A 24,435-nucleotide genomic window follows, 5' to 3' on the forward strand; every position below is an offset into this window, starting at 1 on the left:
TGTCAATGTTTGCAGTGTTGAGTGGTTAAAGGAAAACCACCTCGTCTACAACCATTCCAGCTTCATCTTCTCCACGAAGAAGAGGACACATAAATCTAACTCTTGATTAACATTTGTCACGGCCAGTCTTGAATTAAGGGTGAAGGGAAGTGTATCAGTGGGTGTCATGTGTTCGGAGAATGTAGCTGTCATGGCTGAATAGCTGGCAGTGCGTGCAAGCGGAGAGTTGCTGGGTTGAGGCTTTCAGCGCTGTTGAATTTGTAGTGGAAACGGACCATATTGATGTTGGATATCACACTTGCTAGAGACTGCTGACAGCCAAATGATGAACAGTATCTAGGGTTTGGTCCTGATGCAAGTTCTTGGCCCAAAGTATCAACTGTTGATTTCCCTCTGCCTGACGTGTGGAGTTACTCCAGCATTTTTTGTGTGTTGCTCAAGATTTACAGCACTTTCAAAATTTCTTTTACCTAAAGCTTGCCATGCATTTGGTTTGCATTTGGGTTAGACTGCTAGTGTGAAATTATTAAGCTGCACCCAAGCCGTTATGCTGAAGATTCCTTGCACCAGTTGTCACAGAGACCAGGGTGTCAGTTTGGAGAGTCTTCTGGCCCAGTATGGATATAGAGCATCTCCCCCACGTTCCACCATCATTATAGTCCATTGTCTTTTACCTTACTTATTAACTTTATTGTCATCAAACAATTTATACTGAAGCGTGATATCACAGTGAGATTTGATTCTGCACTTTGTGCTCCCTGAAGTACAAATTGAATTAAATATAATAAAAATTTAAATTATAAATCATAATTAGAAAATAGAAAAGGGAAAGTAAGGTAGTGCAAGTCAGGTCCGGATATTTGGAAGGTACGGCCCAGATCCGGGTCAGGATCTGTTTAGCAGTCTTATCACAGTTGGAAAGAAGCTGTTCCCAAATCTGGCCATACGAATCTTCATGCTCCTGAACCTTCTCCTGGAGGGAAGAGGTACAAAAAGTGTGTTGGCTGGGTGGGTCATAACCTTAATTATCCTGGTAACACTGCTCCGACAGCGTGTGGTGTAAAGTGAGTCCAAGGATGGAAGATTGGTTTGTGTGATGTGCTGGGCTACGTCCACGATCTTCTACAGCTTCTTCCGGTCTTGGACAGGACAACTTCCATACCAGGTTGTGATGCACCCTAGAAGAATGCTTTCTACAGTGCACCTATAAAAATTAGTGAGGGTTTTAGGGGACAGGCCAAATTTCTTCAGCTTTCTCAGGAAGTAAAGGCGCTGGTGGGCCTTCTTGGCAGTGGACTCTGCTTGGTTAGACCAAGTCAGGTCATTTGTGATATTCACCCCGAGGAACTTAAAGCTTTTGACTTGTTCCACCTGTGCACCACCGATGTAGATGGGGTTGTGCGGTCCGCTACTCCTTCTGAAGTCAACAACCGATTCCTTCATCTTGCTGACGTTGAGGGATAGGTTACTGTCTCTGCACCATGCCACCAGGTTGTTAATTTCCCCTCTGTACTCAGACTCATCATTACCCAAGATACGGCCTACAATTGTGGTGTCATCAGCAAACTTATATATTGAGTTCGATGGAAACTTGGCTACACAATCATGGGTGTACAGTGAGTACAGCAGGGGGCTGAGTACACAGCCTTGTGGGGCACCGGTGCTCAGAGTGATTGTAGAGGAGAGCTTGTCCCCTATCTTTACAGCCTGGGTCCTGTCTGTGAGGAAGTTGAAGATCCAGCTGCAGATCTGAGTGCTAAGACCCAGGTTCTGGAGCTTAGGAATCAGGTTATTTGGAATGATGGTATTAAAGGCAGAGCTGTAGTCAATGAAAAGGAGCCTTACATATGCGTCTTTATTCTCCAGGTGTTCTAAGGAGGAATGTAGTGCCAGAGAGATGGCATCTGCCGTTGACCTGTTGCTCCGATAGGCGAATTGCAAAGTGTCGAGGTTGACCAGTAGGTTATGGTTGATGTGTGCCATAACCAGTTGCTCGAAGCACTTCATAGCAATTGATGTTTATTCTGGCTTTTTATTTTTTTTTCCCATATTGCTCCACCCTTCTTGATTTCCCAGTCTAGAATTACTTGCAGAAGGACACCAGCTACTGTTCACCACTTGAAAGAGTACTGGCCCACTTCATCTTGAACGTGTGAAGGATATTTCTGACCCTCTGCTGCTGCATTCAGTAAATCAAATTGTGATCATTGTGGATTAATGCCACTGTTGTTGTAATAGCAGATTGCACAAATTCAGCACACTACCTGTTTGACATAGGCCAGATATGGATTAATCAACATTAATCATCAGACATCCCTGTCTGGATAGGGCTATCAAATTTTAACCCCAATGAGTCAAAATTCAATTTGTATTATTTAGTGTGGAAAACACCATTTTCAATTCAAAGATGTCTATGATTAGTCTATGATAAGTTTATGATTGCTTGTGTGATTTTTTTTAACTCTTTCCTGCTGCACATTCCTGTGTTCAGAGTCCTGCAGATTCATTGAACAGGAGGGAATCTGCACTGCTCACCCAAGCCTCAATTCATCTCTAATCTAACAGACAAAATTGGAATGTAAGTGCCTCGGCACAGCTATCCTGTTAATGATTTTTTGTACTTCTGTCCTTGCGTGAGGTCTATTTGAATTTGTGAGTTTCTCTGTTTTCATTAAATCTTCCAATAAAGTTATTACCTTCTTTAAAAGATTGTCAAATAAGAATGGGGGTGAATATCTGAGATAACTCTGAGCGCGAAGGGGTGGAACTTATCTGATGCCACACACTGGGAATTTGAGGTATGGCAAATTGTCCCCTCTTCCCTTGTTGGGTCATGAAGGAAATATTGGGTCAAGGGTCAGGAGAACCCTTCATTTAATTACAAACTCTTGGCATCAAGTGGCATGGTGACATTAAAAAAAGCCTTTAATTGTTGATATGAAGGGGAAAAGAAAGCTGGACATATGGAAGGAGCTCACGAGAACATTTGCAGGTCCAACGTCCACAGAAGACAAGCTTGAACCAAGTGACTGTCAAGGTAATAAGGCGTTTGAAGCTATTGTTTCACTAAAGTGATCACTATTGGTACAATAGCAGAATAATGCATTTCTTGGAAGCCTGAATTAAAAAAAATGTTCAGAACATTGATTAATCCAGTCAACATCAGTAGCAAGAGAGAAGCAGAGTTAATACTTAAGGTCAGTTGCATTTCATCAATAATCTAAGACAATAGTTGTTTCTCTTTTCTCAGGGGCTTCCTGATCTGCTGAATTTTTCCAACGTTTTCCTTGTTTTTTTGTCCACTTGTTATCTGAGAGTTAAACTTTAGTTTGGACAGCTCACTAACCCGGGAGCCACACCTTCAAGGGAAGGGTCAAATTCTAGTTTCACCATGATTTGGTGTGGTGTAAATTGTTCTTGAGAAGTGGTTCAGAGCTGCATTATCTAAATAAGCCTGGGTGCCTTTGATCTTACAAACATCTTATATTTAGCACATCCAGTAAAGATTTCCCCTTGACCTGGAAACATAATGGTATGAAGCTGATGGATGTGCAGCTCTCATTGGTGATACCCAGTCTCCAGGCACTTGACGCCACTCAACGAAATCAGCTGAGAAAAGAATCAAGAGCTTGTTCTGGATGTATCATTGGGTATGACTGAGGTAGTGTTTAATCTTCTACTTGCTAATTGCTTGGGCAACTAACCTTTGGAATCAATTTCAGTGAAAGATTTGAACTTCCACAGACTTTTATATCCTCAGTGTGTCCCAGAACAGCTAGCAGCTAATGAACTATGTTTGAAATACTCTTGAAGTGTAATCAACAGCGGTTGGACAGGACATAGAGAAGTTAATCTCTGTTTGCACACTAACAGCAGGTGATCTGTTTTAGTGATGTGGGCCAGTCCACCATGCTGCTATTATTCCAACCAATGCTGTGTGATCATTGACGCCCACATGAGAGGCCAGCTGGAGGTCTCTTGGTTCATGGTTATCACAGCAACAAAGAACATAAGAATTAGAAACCCTACGAGCCTGCTTGACGTTCATCAACTTCACAGCAGATCTTGCATTTCAATGCCCTTTTCTTGCTCTGAGCACATGTCCAGAAATTGTTGTTCTCTGTTTTGAACTCAAAGAATGTATTGCTACAGTCCTCTGGGACAGAGATTAAACCATTCACCACCTTCTGTTTAAAGGAGTTTCTCCTCATTTCCATAAGACCATAAGACAAAGGAGCAGAAGTCAGCCATTCATCCCATTGAGTCTGCTCCGCCATTTTATCATGAGCTGATCCATTCTCCCATTTAGTCCCACTCCCCCGCCTTCTCACCATAACCTTTGATGCCCTGGCTACTCAGATACCTATCAATCTCTGCCTTAAATATACCCAATGACTTGACCTCCACTGCCGCCCGTGGCAACAAATCCCGCAGATTCACCACAGATGCATTTAGTTTCAGACCTAAATGACCGAACATTTATTTCCTGGAATCATTTGTTCTGGATTGCCCCATCTCCTTATAACCAGCCTCTCAAGCCCTGCAAGGACTTTGTAAATTTAAATAAGATCTCTTCTAATTCTTCTAAACTCAAGAGAATATAGTCCCAGTCTATATAGTCCCTTTTTAGATGGAAAACTGTGGTACCTTGAAACAATCTGATGAATCACTATTTCATCCATCCATAGCTAATACATTCATTTAAAGTAAAGAGACCAAAACTGTGCACAATATTCCGAGATCCTGTGTAATCACAGTAAGACTTTGTTACTCTCGTCTTGCTCTCCCTTAGTAAATCATTGGGAGTGCAGCTGTCAGTTCAGTATTTGGAGATTATCTGGATGGTGTAAGGATGACATCTCCACATTTCATTGACACTAAACTAATGCTGCATGGCACCCCAGTGGTGTTTCAAAGGTCTTGCTCTACATAGGTCACTTCGTGTTATGTTGCAATGTGTCAAAATTGCCATCGATCGTGATTGACTGGTCGATCTTTAAGACTTCCCCAGTAGATCCCGAAAAAAAAAAGAAAAATAAATACACAAATACTGTTGAGAGATTGTTTCCGGGTTGTGGGGTTTTAGTTCCGTTCTTTCTGCCCTGTGCGTAGGCGTGTAGCTCCCCCGCCACGCACTACAGTGTACTTCAGTGGTCCCCAACCACCGGGCCGCGAGGAAACGATATGAGTCAGCTGCACGTTTCCTCATTCCCTGTCACGCCCACTGTTGAACTTGAACCCATGCGAGGTCATCAGTCGCCTGAACGCAGTGACACCCTCGCGTGGCCGGCGGGAACTGCCATTGCTACTGGCTTGGAGCGTGGACAGATGGGCGCCGCCTCTAAACCTGTTTAGCACACCGAATGTTCATGGGGAACCCGGTGCTACGGTATTTGCAGACAACCTAATTTGGGCTCAGGGTTTCATAAGTATCAGAGCAGCTACCGTGTTGCGATCTACTGAAACAAACTTTTGTCGGCTGATAGATCCTACAAGGGTGCCGGACGCGTACTCTGTCGCACTCCTCACTTGGTCGGTCGGTCGCTCTCTCCGGACTGTGACCGCCGCGGCCTCAGTACGGGAACAGCTGCACTGGCCAAGGTGTCTGGCGGCAGGTGGGCGGGAGGTTGTCTAATGAGGCAATGAAGCACTCAAAACTGCTTCGGCACCCTGAGTCCAAGCACCCTGCACTTAAAGACAAACCCGTTGAATTTTTTGAGCAGAATAAACAAGAGCAAGCGGCACAGAAGCTAAATGTCGAGAGCCGTGAAAACAAAACTGTGGAATAGACTGGACATAAGGAAATTGCTTTGAGTATCGCTGTATTCCGGTCATGATTAACATCACAGCCCTCCCCCTACCCCCCCCCCCCCCCCCCGTCCGTCGACCGGTCACCAAGAATATTGTCAATATTAAACCCGTCTGCGGTGCAAAAAGGGTGGGTGCCCCTGCTGATTATACATTATTCTCACTTCCGGGTTGTGAAGTCTTACTTCCGGTCTCTTCTGCCCCGGTGCGCATGCATGTAACTAATTGATCTGGGGTCAATCTTGCCTTTCATTAAGGCCAGGTAGCGGATCTTGGGCTTAAAAAGGTTGGTGACCACTAATATACAACATACAAGTGTAAAGGAGAATTAAATTATTGTTCTTCCAGATCTGATGCAGCACAAAATAAGGCAATAGGATTAAAAAAACATAATAAATATAAATACATTAGATAGTTTACATACAGTATTTAGATTGATTATATATCCATAAAGTGACACTAGGCACAGCAAGTTTGTCCATATGGTGATTCCGACAGGGAACGATAGTGTTTTTTGGGGGTGGGGGTTAGTGGGTGGAAGTATTGATTAGCCTTCCGACTGAGGCAGTGTAACTTTTTGAGCTTGATGGTCTTGGCATAGATGCAAAGTAGCCTTCTCCACGATGGGAATGGGACAAGTGGTCCAAAAGCAGGGTGGGTGAGATCCTTTGTGATATTACTGGCCTTTTTCTGGCACCTTTCCATACATACATGATTAACTGTGGGTTGGCTGGTGCTGGTGATACTTTGGGCAGTTTTGACTATTTGTTGCAGAGCCTTCCCGTCCACTACAGGGCAGCTTCCGTACACTGTAGTGGTACAGCTTGTTAGGGTGCTCTCTACTGGGCATCTATAGAAGGTCAAGAATATTGATGTGCATAGTCCAGTCCTCTTCAGCCTCCTCGGAAAGAAGAGCTATTGGTGTGTATTCTTGACTGTATAGGATGTGTTCTGGGACTGTGAGAGGTTGTGTGAGATGCGTGCCCCTAGGAGTATGAAGCTGGTCACAGTTTCCACTGCTGTGCCACCGACGTAAAGAGGGGTAAGTGGTATGAGTTCTCCTGAAGCAAATAGTCATTTTCTTGATGACATCGAGGAAGAGGTTATTTGACTGGCATATTGAAGAAGAATGTACCATTGCACTGATCTTAGAGCTGCAGACAATAATGATTGCAGCTGCAACTTGGAAGCCAGTTCTTAAAGTGGCACTTAGATGTAACTGACAAACTCTTCAACACTGGAGACCTGCTCTTTGTGCAAGATGTCCTTAGAGAGTGAGAGTGGCAGGAGTTGACAGGGAAGCTTCTGAAGGGCCTAATGTTCCATTCAGTTTGTGAATCAGGCAAATTACTGCTTCCATAGTTACTGCTCTTTTGAACTTCAGGGAGAGTCAATGATTCTTCTCTCTCTTAGTATGGAGCAGACATGACTGCTGTGAGACGTAGCAGAAATCAGCAGCTTAAAATGATGCTGCATCACATGATTGTGACTTCAACAATAAGAGTATTCCAGTTATTTGTGAGGTCGCAGATCTCATAAATAACTCTATTGATAGAATTTATCTTAATTTCAGACCTAAGTGGCCTACTGCTTATTCCAACACTGCAATCAATAATTCTGGACTTCACCATCTCCCTGTATCTAGCTGTCAAATTGTGAAAAACTTTTCTAAGTTCCACATGATCTTTTCTTCTTTTTCAAAACTCTAGAGGATACAGTCCCAGAAATTTATCTCAGACAAGCCTAGCTATCGTGTTCAGCCACTATCAATGCTTTGGGCATGAAGTCAGGAATGGAAAGCAACCCTTCTTCCTTGCTATGGGTCTTTGCCCTACCATCCGGCAAAAGAAATGTTCGTGATGGACAAGTGCCAACTGGAGGTCAGCACTGGGTGCAGCAAAGCCATTTAGCTTCTGTCTTAAGTGTTGAGCAAGCTGTATAGCCCAAGAATGATGTGGTACATTGTTACAAGAATGTGGTTTTGGTTTTGAATCTTAAGGTAGCATGTGGCTTCAGGAGAAATGTGGTTGGTGTACTGCAAATTGCACTAGAGAAGATAAATAGGTGCTGATATAATTTGGAGGAATTTTACACCAGGACTATATTTCTGGTGTCACTGAAAGTTCTGCTGGAAGGTCAGGATTTTTTGCCTGGAACCTGGAAATAGACACAATTTTCCTCAACTCCAGGTAGAGCACATTTTCAATTGTGGGAATTAATTTATGTTTTTTTTATTGAGATACAGTATGGAATAGGACCCTTTGAGCCCATCGGGCCATGCCACCCAGCAATCTCCTGATTTAATCACGGGACAGTTTACAATGACCTATTAACCTACCAACCAGAATCAAATCAAATCAAGTTTAAATATCATTCAACCATACACGGATACAGCTGAATGAAACTGGTTTCCTCTGGGGCCAAGGTGCAAAATATACACATCACATTCAAAACAGCAAGCAAAAAAATTGTCTATATATATATATATATATATATAGTCCAAGACCTTGAGTGACATGTCTCCCAAATTAATAGTAGAGTTCATGGCAATCCAGCCAGTCAGTGCAGTGATTGAACACTGGAGGGTAGCTCTGTTAGTTAGGAGAGGCCAGCTTCCATCCGAGCACAGACGCCATGCTACACCGCCTCTGATGTCTCCTCACCTGGACTGCAGCTGCAAGTAAGCCTGCAGCTTGAGGCCTAGTCCTTGCTACAACTGAGGCGAAGCTGCTCCCATGCTGCCTGTCTCTCCACCAAACAAGGGAAACAGCCCTACAGTATCTTCCATTACCAAGGTCCAACAGAATCTTGTGATCACAAGAGCAACATCCAGGACAATCACTCACGGTTACACAGTGTGCTGCTTTCACGCCCCAGTTCCGATACCTTTGAGTAGCAGGCAGCAGCACGGCCTGCAGCCAGGCCAGCTCCTCTGATGCCTGGCTGGCTCCTCCAAACTGCCGGCTCGCTACTCTGATCAATGACCAGCTTACTGATGCGGTAGACCTGCTGTGCTCAAAGTTCTTGGAGAATAGCCTTGCGATCATAAAAAGCACACTTAAAGGGAAAAGAGTCCTTTGGTTGGCCCCTGAGGAGCAGCTGCATTCAAATATGCCGCCATCTTACCGGAATGTCTTTGGATTTTGGGAGGAAACCAGGGAGCCTGGAGAATGTACTGTCATACAGGCAGCAGGAGGAATTGAACCCAGGTCACGGGAACTGTAAAGCGTTGTGATCAGCTGACATGCCCCCCTTGAAAGCTTAGTGTTGTGAATTAGAAACTTAACTAGAAACACATATATACACAGAGCAGACAAACATATTCACTTGGAGAAGCATTCTAATCTATTCTGTGGTGAATTAGATCTTTTGCAGAGAGAGTAAAATATCTATGTTTCCGTGGTTTTTCCCATTTGATTGGAAAAAGCAACTGCCTGAACATTGATAAAGCTTGGAAAAAATATTTTACTTCTGTAACAGACTTGAAAGAAAATCAGTAATTTTTACATTGCCACAGCAGGGATGTTAAAGGATTATTTGTCCCGTGGTGTGATGCTAAATATTTTATGTGAAATGCATGCCTAAATCACAGATTAAAAATTCAAATTCCTTCAGTCTTTTTTCCCCTGTGGCTTTGCAAAGCATATACTTTTAGGTAAGCAAGCATTGTAAAGGCTAATTACAGAAAAGCATATATTCATAGAGTTGTAAAATAGTATAGGACAGATATTTACTTATTTATTGTGGTACTGTGCAAACAGGACCTCCCAGTGCATTGAGCTACACCGCCCAGCTTAATAACAGGACAATTTGCAATGACTAATTAATCTATCTAGTCTCGCTTGGTGGCGCAATAATATCAGCGCCGGACTCTGGAGTGAAGGTTCCCGAGTTTGAATCCAAATCGGGTTGAGCATCAAGCTAGTAACTCGGCCTCATAAAAGCAAGAATAGCTTGCTACGGAAGCACCGTCATGACAGTGATGATGATAACTGAGTTAAGGGCAATTAAAAAAAATTTATTCTATCTACTGGTATGTCTTTGGACTGTGGCAGGAAACTGGAGCACCTGGAAGAAACTCATGGGGTCTCGGGGCGAATATACAAACTCCTTACAGGCAGCGGCAGGAATTGAACCCGGGTCGCTGGTACCGTAAGACATTGTGCTAACCGCTATGCTGCTGTGCCACCCCACAGGCTCTTTGGCACACTGTGTTCATGCCGATCACTAGTTCCTGTCTGTACTTTCCACATTTACCAGTGGAATGGCTTTTTATGTAAAAACCCAAAATGCTGGCAGAACTCAGCAGGCCAGACAGCATCTACGGGAGGAGGTAGTGACGATGTTTCGGGCCGAAACCCACTCCTGATGAAGGGTTTCGGCCTGAAACGTCGTCACTACCTCCTCCCGTAGATGCTGTCTGGCCTGCTGAGTTCTGCCAGCATTTTGGGTTTTTACTTATTTGCAGCATCTGCAGATTCACTTGTGTTGTCTTTTTTATGTGTAGGTTCTGCTCATTCTTTCAAATAACCTTGGAGACATCTATTAATGGTGGGCTCTTTAGTCCTTGTTGGACTGCATTCCAAAAAATGACTACATGTTCAGGTACCTGGCTGAATAATAATCTTCTCTGGATTATCTTGCAGTCATGCTTCTTAATAACAGAGCTTAAAATCATGCTGTGCTCTAAGGTCACTGAGACTCAGCTGGAGATCCACGGGCAGAAAGAAGAACAGAAATGAATAGTCATGCACAGCCAGCCAGTCCTTGAACAATGACATCATATTAAATACTCAAACTGAAGCTTTCACCTGAGCATCCTGGCACATTCTGATTCGCTATCTGTTTGGAATCATTTTATTTAAGCTTTCAATGGAAGTTAATTTATCAAAAAGCAGTTTTGTTGAAGCACTTGTGCAAAACAACACAAGAGTATTCCTTTGTGGAAGGACTGAGGGCTAGCTGGAATATAGGTGAGATCAACTTGATGCATGGTTCTGGTTAGGTCGGGGTAAACAAGATGTATATGAGACAAGTAGTATTAAAGCATAGCCTAAGTTTATCTGTTGCATCTTCACAATGAAGCTCTTAACAGTTCTCCATGATTCCTCCCATGTTCAGTTCCATCCATTTCAACAGGATCCTACCAGCAAACACATCCTTACCACTCCCACTCCCCACGTTCTGCAGGAATCAGTCTCTCCGTGATTCCCTCATCCATTCATTCCTCCCCATGAATCTTCCTCCTGGTACATATCCCTGCAAGTGACTGAAATGTTCCTTCACCTCCGTTCAGGGTCCCAAACATTCCGTCCAGGTGAGGCAACACTTCACCTGCAAATCTGCTGGCGTTGCCTATTGTATCCAATGTTCCTGAAGCGGCCTCCTTTACATTGCTGAGACCTGACGGTCTTGGGGACTGCTTTGTTGAACACCTCTGTGACATCTACCAAAAGCAGAATTTCCTGGTGGCCAACCATTTTAATTACTATCCCATCTCTGTTCCGACATAGCTTCTTCTATTGTCACAACGAGTCTACTGTCAGGGTAGAGTCCACCCTCATGTTCCATCTAGTAGCCTCCACACTGATGGCATAACATTGATATCTCATTCCAGTAATTTCCCCCTCCTCCTCCCTCTATTCCTTCTTACCTCTTCTCCTCACCTCCTAATCACCTCCCCCGGTGCTCCCCTTCCTTCCCTTTCTGCCATGCTCCACCCTCCTCTTTTGGATTCCTTCTTTTCCTGCCCTTTACCTTTCCCACCCACCTGGCTTCACCTATAGTATCACCTTCTAGCTAGTCCACCTTCCCTTTCCCTCACTTTTTTATTTTGGCATTTTCCCCCCTCCTTTCCAGTCCTGATGATGGGTTTCAAACCAAAATGTCAACTGTTTATTCATTTCCATAAATACCTCCTGACCTGCTGAGTTCCTCCAGCATTTTGTGTGTGTTGCTCTGGATTTCCAACTATGGAGTCACTTGAGCTTATAATTCATTATTTTTCCAGACAGCTAACTGACTTGATGCAAAGATCCATTGACTTGATGAACAGGAGTTTAATGCTAGGACTGTGCTAAATTTACCCGGCTCACTTAAGTTAATGAAAACAACAATAAAGTTTGCTTCAGTAGTTCTGATTCAGGGAGAATTAAACCCAGCACCCTCAATCCTAATCTCATTCCTGATGACCTGCTGACCTTTGTATGTGTCTGTCTAGGCTGGGGGTCGGCAACCCGCGGCTCCGGAGCCGCATGTGGCTCTTTCATCTCTGTGCTGCGGCTCCCTGTGGCTTTGGAAAATAAATGGTGAGTATTTAATTAAAATGTATTTTATGTTAGTTTGTTAGTTTTTGAAATGTAATTCTAAATTTGAAGATTATGGTGATCTTGTACAATCTAAATAAAACGTTGTGGTGACCCATTTCCTGGCACATCTGAACCGGCTCACAATTAGCCAGCGTTCAGGCTAAGGGAGATAGCCTAGGGGGGTTTGTGAGTACATGTCTTTTGGAGCATCCGCGCCCATGGGGGGGCGGGTTGAAGGAGGCTTAAAAGCAAGGCTGTTTAGTTCGAATAAAGTTATCTTTGACTGCAGTTTACTGACTGTGTGTAGCACACCGCTACAACGTGTTTTTATCGCTGGCTGTCCAGAGGGGAGGTGCTGAAACGCTTTGTCGCGTGTCTGGAAGAAGTGAAAACTTTCCTGGGCAGCAAAGGGCTCACCTTTCCCGAGCTGGAACAGCCAGAGTGGCTGGAAAAGCTACACTTCATGGTAGACATGACAGCGCACTTGAACACGCTGAACACAGCTCTTCAGGGGAAAGAACGTACGGCCCTACACATGTTGGAGGATGTTTTGGCATTTGAGCGCAAGTTGACAGTGCTTGCCAGAGATTTACAGAAAGGCACATTGTCTCACTTCCCCAATTTGAGAGAGTTCAAACAAGGTCACGACATGATAAATTCAGAGTATTTACATTCTGCAATCATCGCAATGCAAACATCATTTGGGAAACGCTTCTGTGAGTTCAGAGAGGAAAAAAACACATTATCCTTCCCGGTCACTCCCCTAAGCATCGATCCATCCCTACTGAATACGACTGCATTGGCAGGTGTGAGTCAACCTGATCTTGAGATGGAACTGGCCGACATAGCCGACAAAGACATATGGGTGTCCAAGTTTAGACGCTTGACAGCAGACCTTGAAGATGTTGCCCGTCAGAAGGCCATTCTTGCTCAGAATTCCAAATGGAGTGATATTGAAAACCTCCTCTAACCGGACAAACTTGTGTTCGAAACATGGAATGCTATCCCCGACATTTATGTAAACATTAAAAAGTATGCGCTTGGAGTACTGTCGATCTTTGGATCCACATATGTATGTGAGCAGGTGTTCTCCAACATGAACTTTATTAAAAACAAACATCGCGCACGCCTCACAGATGACAGCTTGCGATCCTGTGTAAAGATGAAGGTGACGTCATACAGCCCTGATGTGCAGATGCTGTGCGCTGAGGTCCAGGAGAAGAAATCCCATTAACCAAGTATGATAAATATTTTAATTGCCTATTATTTTACGTATATTCATATTTTTTCATTGTTCAGTGAAATAGTCCTTTTATTTTTCAGGTTGACAGCTGGCTGATGTTATTTTTGGTTTGCTGCTGGTGGAAAATTTAAGTTCGGCGTTTTTCATAAATACAAGAAGGACTCAAATAGACATTGAGTATTTTACTTAAAAGTAACCTTCAACCCAACATCTTTTTTTCGGAGTTCAAAATGTTTTTGTTGCATGCAGAAATGTAATTTCGTTTTCTCTGCAGGAGTTCATCGATTTCATAAATGCAACACATTATAGTTTGTTTATACATAGCATAAAGGCAAAAAAAAAACGTTGTACGCAGTGTTATTTCATTTTAAATGTCAAACGGGTTTTGTGGCTCCCAGTGTTTTCTTTTCTGTGGGAAATGGGTCCAAGTGGCTCTTTCAGTGGTAAAGGTTGCTGACCCCTGGTCTAGTCAAAACCAAACAAGAAGAGAATCAGGTATTTCCCTGTTACAGGTTGAGTACCCCTTATCCGAAATGTTTGGAGCCAGAAGTGTTTTGGTTTTTGGATTTTTTTTTCAGATTTTGGAATTATATAAGGAGATGGTTTGGGATTGCCATCATTTCGGACTCTGAATTTATGTACGACTGTTAAGCAGCCTTTGTCTTACAGTTGTTCGTCACACACATGTGCTTAACAGTAAAAATGATTACATACCATTTATATAATGAAAATATAATGTGTGCAGGGTAACAAAAGCAGCAGGGTAGCATCGGGAGAAAACCTGAATCAACAACAAACAACAGCAGGCTTTCCGTCTCCACCTATGATGTTGTGTTTTGATTAAAAAGTTGCAGTATACTGTATTTGCATTTTACTTTTCTTTAGGATTTATGTAAGGTATAAAAGCAATCAGCATTGTAGACTTGTTCTGATGTTAGATTTTTCTCAGCGACGCTTTTTGAAAATATAATGCTGTTCTGTAAGGTATAAAAACAATTAGCATCATAGACTTGCTCTGATAGACATGCCTTTTCTTAAATTTTTTGCACCCAGCCTGCTGAATATTCCCAATTACATTTTGTTGTGATAAATCTTAGCTTGTTTCACGATCAACATATGACATATGTTCACTCCGACACTGATGATACACGATCGAGATCTTCATTTTTCACTTAATGCAGGGGTTTTCTATTTTTCATTAACTTCTGTTCATTGCATATGTAAGGTCTCTTCCGAGAACTATCTGTGGTGTGCAGGGCCCTACGGGTCACCTGAGAACTTTCTCAGAATCTTGTGGTATTTTCTATTTGTGACATCATAGAACATAGAATAGTACAGCACATTACAGGCCCTTCGGCCCACAATGTTGTGCCGACCCTCAAACCCTGCCTCCCATATAACCCTCCACCTTAAATTCCTCCATATATCTGTCTAGTAGTCTTTTAAACTTCACTAGTGTATCTGCCTCCACCACTGACTCAGGCAGTGCACTCCACGCCCCAACCACTCTCTGAGTGAAAAACCTTCCTCTAATATCCCCCTTGAACTCTTACCTTACCTTAAAGCCATGTCCTCTTGTACTGAGCAGTGGTGCCCTGGGGATGAGGCACTGGCTGTCCACTCCATCTATTCCTCTTAATATCTTGTACACCTCTATCATATCTCCTCTCATCTTTCTTCTCTCCAAAGAGTAAAGCCCTAGCTCCCTTAATCTTTGATCATAATTCATACTCTCTAAACCAGGCAGTATCCTGGTAAATCTCCTTTGTACCCTTTCCAATGCTTCCACATCCTTCCTGTAGTGAGGCAACCAGAACTGGACACAGTACTCCAAATGTGGCCTAACTAGAGTTTTATAGAGCTGCATCATTACATCGCGTCTCTTAAACTCTATCCCTCAACTTATGAAAGCTAACACCCCATAAGCTTTCTTAACTACCCTATCTACCTGTGAGACAACTTTCAGGGATCTGTGGACACGTACCCCCAGATCCCTCTGCTCCTCCGCACTACCAATTATCCTGCCATTTACTTTGTACTCTGCCTTGGAGTTTGTCCTTCCAAAGTGTACCACCTCACACTTCTCAAGGTTGAACTCCATCTGCCACTTCTCAACCCACTACTGCATCCTATCAATGTCTCTTTGCAATCTTCGAAAATCCTTTACACTATCCACAACACCACCAACCTTTGTGTCATCTGCAAACTTGCCAACCCACCCTTCTACCCCCACATCCAGGTCATTAATAAAAATCACAAAAAGTAGAGGTCCCAGAACAGATCTTTTGTGGGACACCACTAGGCACAACCCTCCAATCTGAATGTACTCCCTCCACCATGACCCTCTGCCTTCTGCAGGCAAGCCAATTCTGAATCCACCTGGCCAAACTTCCCTGGATCCCATGCCTTCTGACTTTCTGAATAAGCCTACCATGTGGAACCTTGCCAGCACTCAAATAAACATTCGGATTTTGGAATTTAGCATAAGGGGTACTCAACCTGTACTACCATTTTCAGAACCGTTTCACTCATCTTCCTCTTCATCTGCACATTCATCTGAATCGTAGTTTCTGTAGTGAAGTGTGAAAGCCTCTTCATTAACTTTGAACTCTGCCACAAACCACATGACAGAGACCAAATGCAGCACAAAAAACAGAAGAAAGGACTCCCTTGACAATCTGATGGTGATTTATTGCGGCTTATGTCTGAAAATGATTCCATCCACATCAGGTAACTGTAACCATCATCCACTCACCTTGCTACTTTTTGAAGAAGCTGTAGTTTGTCATTCTCTGGGCTTTAAATAAACCCTTTGTTTCTAAGGGTTAGCCACACAATAGATCATCTATTCTTAGTGTAGTTATATCTTCTTTCCTATCATCAACACATCAGCTGGCATAAAGTTGAAAATAGAGGAACCGTTTAAAGACAATCTTTCCACAGACCAGAGAAAATCTGCAGACGCTGGACATCTGAGCAACACACAAAATACTGGAGAAACTCAACAGGCCGGGCAGCATCTATGGAAAAAAAGAACAGACGACATTTCAGGCTAAGACAATCTTTCTTTCACTTTGCAGATGTTCCTGTAGCTCTTTAGCTAACTTAATTCAATTTTAATTATTTTTAACATATTTTAGGAGAACTCAAATGGTTAGACGGCGATCTCTTTCTACACGTCATGGTAATATTTGTATAGATTCACTTTATAATCATCATAGCCTTCCTATGATGAGCCTCACTGCCAGCATGGTCAAAATATTTTATCAAAGTAATTCCTCAGTTTGACTCCCCTTCCTTATCATTCACTCCCCCGAGACAGAATATTTCATGTTCTTTCAGTGAAAGCTGAGCAAGATTACATTTATTCACCATTGCCTTCATTTCTAACTATCGGCCCTTTTCCTCCCTTTTGGTCATTAACTAAAACAATGCCTTTTTATTGCGATAAATAAATAGATTTCAACCACAATGGAGCAATTAAATATGAAATCTATAATGGCATCTGTTTCTTGTTTAGCCTTTAAATTTGGTTACAAGAAGTTTTCAATTTCTACATGATTAAATCCATAGGGTCAATTTTCTACTGTTATCGTAACACATTTCTGAAGACGGACTCAATTACAGGCTAATAAACTTTGGTAGAAGCTGTGCAGGAGATTGAATGGAAAACCAAACTTCCAATGTTTCTCTTCAAAATGAAATGTTAGGTAGTTCAGTAAATTATAAGTATTATTACTACAAAATGATCCAAGCTTATAGAATTAGGAGCTACCTTTGAAAGTAAACATACACATGTTGTAAATTACTAAAATGACATAATGATTTTAGTATTTTGAATTTTATGCATTTATTATTTGTAGAATACCACATCATTTTGCTGTCACTCTGTGACCACAGTAGTATTTAGTGTAAACATTGTACTTCTTTGAAACCTAATGCTAATTGCAACTCTTGTATTTAAACCATCTATTTTTAAATGTACTTGCATCAAATAGGCCAATAGGTGGGGCAATTTTGCACATGGAAGCCAAACTGATGCTTATTTTGCAAAAAGGGCAAGAATAATGAAAAATAAACTGCTAAAAACATGACGTTGCAACTGAATTGCTATGGAACAAAAATGGTAACAAGTATTGTGGGGAAAAATAAATATTTGGAATCTTTGAGGTTGATGATCTTTGCAGATTCCTAATGGTGTAATTATCTAAATTATTGTTTAACCTGGCTCTGGTTGTTATTTGCAGGCTGTCAGGCTGAGGCTTGCCTGCCACTCAGAGACGTCATCAGTAGAACCACATGTACCACTGGATGTCTGAGAGGAATTGCAGCTTCTTGTGCATCCAATACTGTCTTTTCATCCACTAAACACTGGGTGGCCTAACTCAGAGTTGCACTTGTCATAGCCCCCCAACAATAATAGTACATGTATATTCAATGAGTTCCTGATTGAGCTCTTTGGCATCCTTTGGTTTGTTCACCGAATCTCCATGTTGTAACAGAGATAACAATACCAACAACTCTTTTTTTTCTGTCCATAAAGAATGGATAAACAGGTTATTTTTACACCCAAGCCCTTTTTATTCGCAGTTCGTGGACACTTTCTCTAAGTAACTCAGAGGTCATGACCTTTGATGAGGCTCACCTCTGAAACAAAGTCATAGAGCATGGAAGCACACCATTCGGCCCATCTCATCCATGCTGCCCATTGTATTAATCCTATTGCACTTGGTCTAGAGCCTTTTGTGCCAAGATGAGTCATGTACTTGCCCAGTGTTCAACAGAATAAAGCCCCAAAGTGTTGGAAATGTTTAGCAGGCCAGGTAGCTTCTGTAGGGAGAGAAATAGAGTTAATGTTTCAGGTAACTGTTTCAATGAAAGGTCATTGTTTGCACTGTAATATATATGTGTTATTGTTCAGTGATTTTTCCAGTGTTTTTCTGTATTTTTCTAGAAGATTCTCAGTTTTCTTCTGCAGCAGGTGTCACACTTCTTGAATCTGCCTATTTTATAGGTTAATTGTATCACTGGAATCCTGTTTTTAGTCAGAACTAGTCTTTTTAACAAGACAAATGTGACTTTTTAGTTCTCTCTTTTTCTTTTTCTCTTTCCTTATTCATTCTTTGCTCTTGTAACTTTCAATAAACAGCTGTAAGCAACAAGTTTTATGCCTCATCTTTGACTTCTGAAGAACCTCTGGATCACAGAATCACCTAGATCCAACAAGCAGAAACAAGCAACTCTGCTTTTCCCCTCAAATATTCAACAAGCAACTCTGCTTTTCCCCTCAAATATTCAACAAGCAACTCTGCTTTTCTCCTCATATATGCAATTCAATACACTAATTATTTCCAGCATTCTCTTACTTCATTTCAGATATCCTGCATCTGCAGCTGTTTGTTTTTTGCTGGTATTTAGTAGTTTATCTTCTCAGAATGCCATGCCTACTTGTGCAAAGTATTTACTGCAACTGGGTGAAGTGGTGAAACAACTGTTGGCTGACTTGTTGTAACAGAAGTAGTGAGGGAAAAGCCCAGTTCTGTTTAAACACAGTGGGGAAAAACCACTGTGAAAATAGCTTCTGAGCCTTCTGAATCAGAAATACTTCAACTCAACCTGAATTGTTAATCCTACCAGTCTAGCTACATTGAATGTACTGGAATTGTAGAAGGAAACCTTAAATTTTTGAGGTGATGGACCTCACTCTCAGGATGTCAACATTAATGAACACTATAGGAAAACTGGAGGAGTTGACTTCACTAGACAGATTTTGAGAACTGGAGTGCAACACACGTGCTAATACATCATGTATTTAAACATAGAACATAGAAGAGTACAGCACTTCTATGTAGTGCATAGAACAGGCCTTTCGGACCACAATGTTATGCCGAACCAGTTAAAAAACAAATCAAAAACACCTAAGCATTAATCCCTCCTACCTACACAGTGTCAATATCCCTCCTCTTCCTTATATCCATGTGCCTATCCAGGCATCTTGTAAAAGCCTCTAATGTATTTGCCACTTCCACTGGACCAGGCCACCCTCTTGGCAAGCCGCTGCTGCTGGACTTTTATGGAAAACTGCTGAAAATTCTAAGTCAAAATTAAATTTATTGTCATACGCAAAAGCACAGTACATGTAGGCACAGGTATAATGAAAATCCTATTTGTATCAGCATCGCAGCTTCATATAAGCAGCTTTCACAAGAAAAGTGTGAATTAAACATAAATTATACACAGTTTTCACAAGGAAGAATTGATGTTCAATCCTTTGTGGTTAGCTCAGGTAAAATGAGTGATAATGATTAATTCACAACTTGTTTTTCAACTCTCCTCTGACTTTCAAGAAAATTGGGAGAATCGTATCTGTGGCTGTTGGCTTGCTATCACCCATTCAACATAATCACACAATTTCAAGAACTCCCTTAGAGAGTTCAGGAAATTGATAGGATGTTACTCTGTTGTGCTCAATCATTTGCTTGCTCACAGCAAGGTGTCTATGGAGAAATAGCAGAGAGGAAAATAAATGGACACTTTATATTGTTTGATGTATTATTGGTGTGGATGCAGGTTGGCAGGAATTAATAACTGATTGAGCCATTGTGAAGGGGGGGATAGCTAGGCACCACAATGGAATATTTCACTGCTTGCACCAAGCACCCACTCAACAGCTTCCATTGCCTTTTCACTGATTGACAAGAAATCTTCCTACATCAGGGGGCATGGTAGCAGAGTGGTTATGTTACTGATACCTACACACCTGGACTAATAATCAGAGAAACACCACTTTATATCTTATAGATGGAAATTTTAGGTGACAAAAATAATTTTGGATTTAAGCTACAATAATTAACGGTGACCGTGAAGTTAATTAATTGTTGCAAAAAAACACACACACACTCAGTTCACTGCTGCCTCTTAGGGAAGGTAATCTGCCAGTCTGCACTAAAGTGCAGCTGACTCTTAAGCAAATTTGGAAATGGCCTCACAAGCAGTTCAGCTTGGAGGTAATTAAGGATAGAAATTAATTTATGCCTTGCTTTACTAGCAACATTCATGTTTTGTTAACAAATAAATAAAAGGAAAGCAGAATTGGTACTGGAAGCTGCCAGAATTTGCATAAGCTTTACATTTCTGGATGTTTTACAATGCGATTCTCATACCTGGCAATGCAAAGTGATGTTTTTCAATTGGCTTCAATAATAATGGGATGACGTCTGTTTAGACTTTTCACCCAGCCACTATTGATATATTTCTATGCCCAAGGTAATTATCCACCAACATATTGAAATTCATTGAAATAAACAACATGACTGATGCAATAAATCAATGACATCCCTTGCAGCAAGTATGGATTGCATAGGAGCTGCAATGCTACTCTGCAGCTTGTACATTAGTGTAGGTGAGGTGTCCTGCAGTCAAATGCAAGGAGCTTTGATTTCTGTGTCCTATGATTGCTTGGCCTCTTTCAGTACAATCGATACTTCATGTAAATGAAACCTTATTTGTCTGCTACACCACATTGCGATGTTGTTGTGTTTTTACTTTGCTGTTGAGTAAAAATTGCACTTTGAGAGTTAGCATCTGTGAATAATGAACCATGAGGCTTATAGAAAGAAATTTCTACATTTTGCTATCTGGTTTGAACAAGCTGGATATTTTGCCCGAAATACATTATTAAATGCACTCTATATGTACATTGATGTTGGAAGGGTGTTTTCATGAATAATAATTGAGTCATGTTATGGGGATATGGGCTCTGTTTGATGTCGAGTAAAAGTAATGAAATAGTTGTGAAGATTTTTGAACTTCAAGGGTCTTTTGAGATCAAGGTGGAATAGTGCAAGCTTCATTTTTACTGTAACCACAGGGAGAAATTCAACAATGTGCGCTCATGCAGTGCAATTAGAAAGTTGGGGAATTTAAACCAGAGGCTTTTCAGATTTATTTTTCTAAGCTCTTCATTAGAGAGATTTTTAGTTCTTTTTAGCTCCTAATCATTCTAATCAGTGCAAAAATATTAAAATAAGTATATTTTCAATGCTACTATCAAACAAGCTTCAAGTATAATGGTGCCCAAGAAGAACGTAGTAACCTGCCCAAATGATTATCGTTCGGTAGCACTTACATCAACTATGATGAAGTACTTTGAGAGATTGGCAATGAAACATATCAACTCCTGCCTGAGGAGCAGCTTGGAACCATTCCAATTTGCCAACTGTCACAACAGGTCCACAGCAGATGCTCTTCATCGGCTCTTCACTCAACCCTGGAACATCTGGAAAGTGAAGATGCATACATCAGGATGCTCTTCATTGACTGCAGCTTGGCATTCAGTACTATCATACCCTTAAGACTCATCAATAAACTCAATATACACAGGTGCACCACAAGGCTGTGTCCTTACGGGATGAGAGATGGAGAGGGTCAGCAACTTTAAATTCCTTGACTTTATCATTTTGGAGGATCTGTCCTGGGCCAGCATGTATGTGACTTTACAAAGAAACCATGGCAGTGCCTGTATTTTCTTAGAAGTTTCTGAAGATTTGGCATGTTATCTAAAATTCTGACAAAACAGGTTGCATCATGGCCTGAGATGGAAACATGTATGCCCTTAAACAGAAAAGCCTATAAGTTAGTTGTGGTGAACTACGTGTGCCTGTCTGGACATGCCCCCTGCTGACTGTTCCTGTGGCTCCTCCCACAGACCCCTGTATAAAGGCGATCAAGGCCTGAGCCCAGCCTCTCAGTCTCCAGGATGTAGCATGGTGGTCACTCACTGCTTGTTCCTTCATCCAGTCAATAAAAGCCGATATCTCACCTTACGTCTCAGAGTGAGTTATTGATGGTGCATCAATTTTATTGACTGGAAGAAGGAACAAGCAGTGAGTGACCACCATACTACATCCTGGAGACTGAAGAGGATCTGAAGAACTCTGGAAATGTTGAGACATTCAGTCATACACAGGATGGACTTATGACATTCTGCAGTAGTATTTCAACGAAGTGCCAAGGAACAGCTGGACTGCTGGAGGAGTATCAACAGGGGAGCATAATTGTAATATTGATCACAACTCGGAGGCTGAGCTTCAAGTCGCTGTTGACTCATTCACTGAAGCACATGGGCCTTACACTCAGTATCCTAAGGACAAAGCTCTCCTCATCACAGAACACTGCCACCAACAATTCAGCTTCAGTCAGACCCTCAAATACCTAGACTATCTCTCACACCTTGCAACCCAAAGCATAGCAAAGATAGGAAATGTTGATGGAATTTACCAACATCTTCAATGTTCCAGAAGAGCCTTTGTTTGATTGATGAATTTGAAAATCATGGTCTCAGGCCTGTCAGTAATCTTATGGTCTACTAGACGGCAATGATCTCAGGACTCCTCTATACGCTGACACCTGGACTGCTCACAACACGCACCTTTGCAAAGATTACACCAATGTCATCACCAAAAACTTGCCCAAGTTCACAAGAAGAATAAGAGAACCAATGCCAATGTCCTGTCCCAGACCCACTTCTCCATTGTTGAAGAAGGCAAATGACTTTGCATGCTCAATACCAGGCTCCTGAAGAGGACATTCCACTGGAACAGAATAAAATTACCAAGTTTAAAAGACATTTCGACAGGTACATGGATAGGAAAAGTTTAGAGCAGGGATTCCAAACTTGGGTCCAAGGACCCCCCCGGTTTATGACAGGGGTCCATGGGATAAAAAAAGTTGGGAATCCCGGGTTTAAAGTGCTAAAATGGGTGAAACATGTGGAAATGGAAGAAGTTCAAGTAAACAGATTAGTTGCCATAGATGAGTTGGACCAAATGGTCTGTTTCCATGCTGTATGACTTCTTGACAGCAGCCTGATTTATACTTCAGCGTCGCATGTACACCGTAGGTACAGCGTATGTAGGGTGACGTGCACCTCCCCAAAACAGCAACTCACGTGTCGCGGCTTAGCAAACCACAACAACTGTGATTGGTCCGCTTGATAGCATTGCATGTTCTCCTACGCATTTCCGGTTGCTTCTTCTCCGCCATGTCTGTACACTGATGTGAAATAGATGAACCAAATCATCAAACCTACCTGCTGACATGCAAAATGTTTGAAATGCATTTCCTCGTCCATGTCTCTCATGAAGAAGCTCAACACAGTGGCATAGAAACCCCACTGCCAACTATCATTTTGGCACACACCACGCATGCTTGCTATGGCATAGAGCCTACACAGAAGTGAAATTCAGGCCTATGGCGTAGGCTACAGTGTAGCCCATATGCACAAGTGCAAATCAGCCTTAAGTAGGCAGTGCATACACCTGAAGCTTCCTTGAAGAAATGTTACATTCCTATTGAATCCTGGGAATGCTTGACCGTGGCCAGTCAGATTGGAGAAAGGTTCAGTATGCTATTCTTGAGTCTATGCATTGGGAGTGTATAGCCTTTTAGGAAATGGAAGGAACACACAAATTCACAAACTATCCATGCATCTCCCCCATTGGACACCACCTTACCTACCTGTAGGGGTATCTGCAGTCCCCATACTGGAAAGCAATCATTCTTAATCCCTGAAGAATACCTAAGAACAAGATTTTATTTAGCAAGGTGGATAATATAGTAATTTCTCTACAAAGTGTTGATGGAAAGTCCCAGAGACAGCATGTAAAATGAGTTCAATTAGTTTCTATTCCAAACATGATTTGAAGGTTAATTTGCTATCAGGAAATTCTAGACTTGTTAATTATTAAAAGGCACAGTAGAATTGAAATATGCTCATATATCAATGTCTTCATGCTATAAACTGAAACTATTTGTTTGAACCAAAACGTCCTTCTTTATAAGAAGTACTTGTTAAATTGCATCTCAGGCAAATTGTCATGCAAGTTCTTGTTTGAAACTCAAATATTTGCCCAGCCTCTACTAACTCCTCGACATCTATTTTTGTCTAATTAACCTCTTCAAACAGATTTAATTTTTTTAACATAAATGTTAAGCAGAGAAAGCAGTACTTGGACCTCTTCTCTAGCCTAACAAAGTTAGAAAAACATTATTTCCTCCTGTTGCATCCTTTGGGAA

Source organism: Hypanus sabinus, chromosome 4 (assembly GCF_030144855.1).
Source record: "Hypanus sabinus isolate sHypSab1 chromosome 4, sHypSab1.hap1, whole genome shotgun sequence".
In the NCBI taxonomy this organism is placed as follows: domain Eukaryota; kingdom Metazoa; phylum Chordata; class Chondrichthyes; order Myliobatiformes; family Dasyatidae; genus Hypanus; species Hypanus sabinus.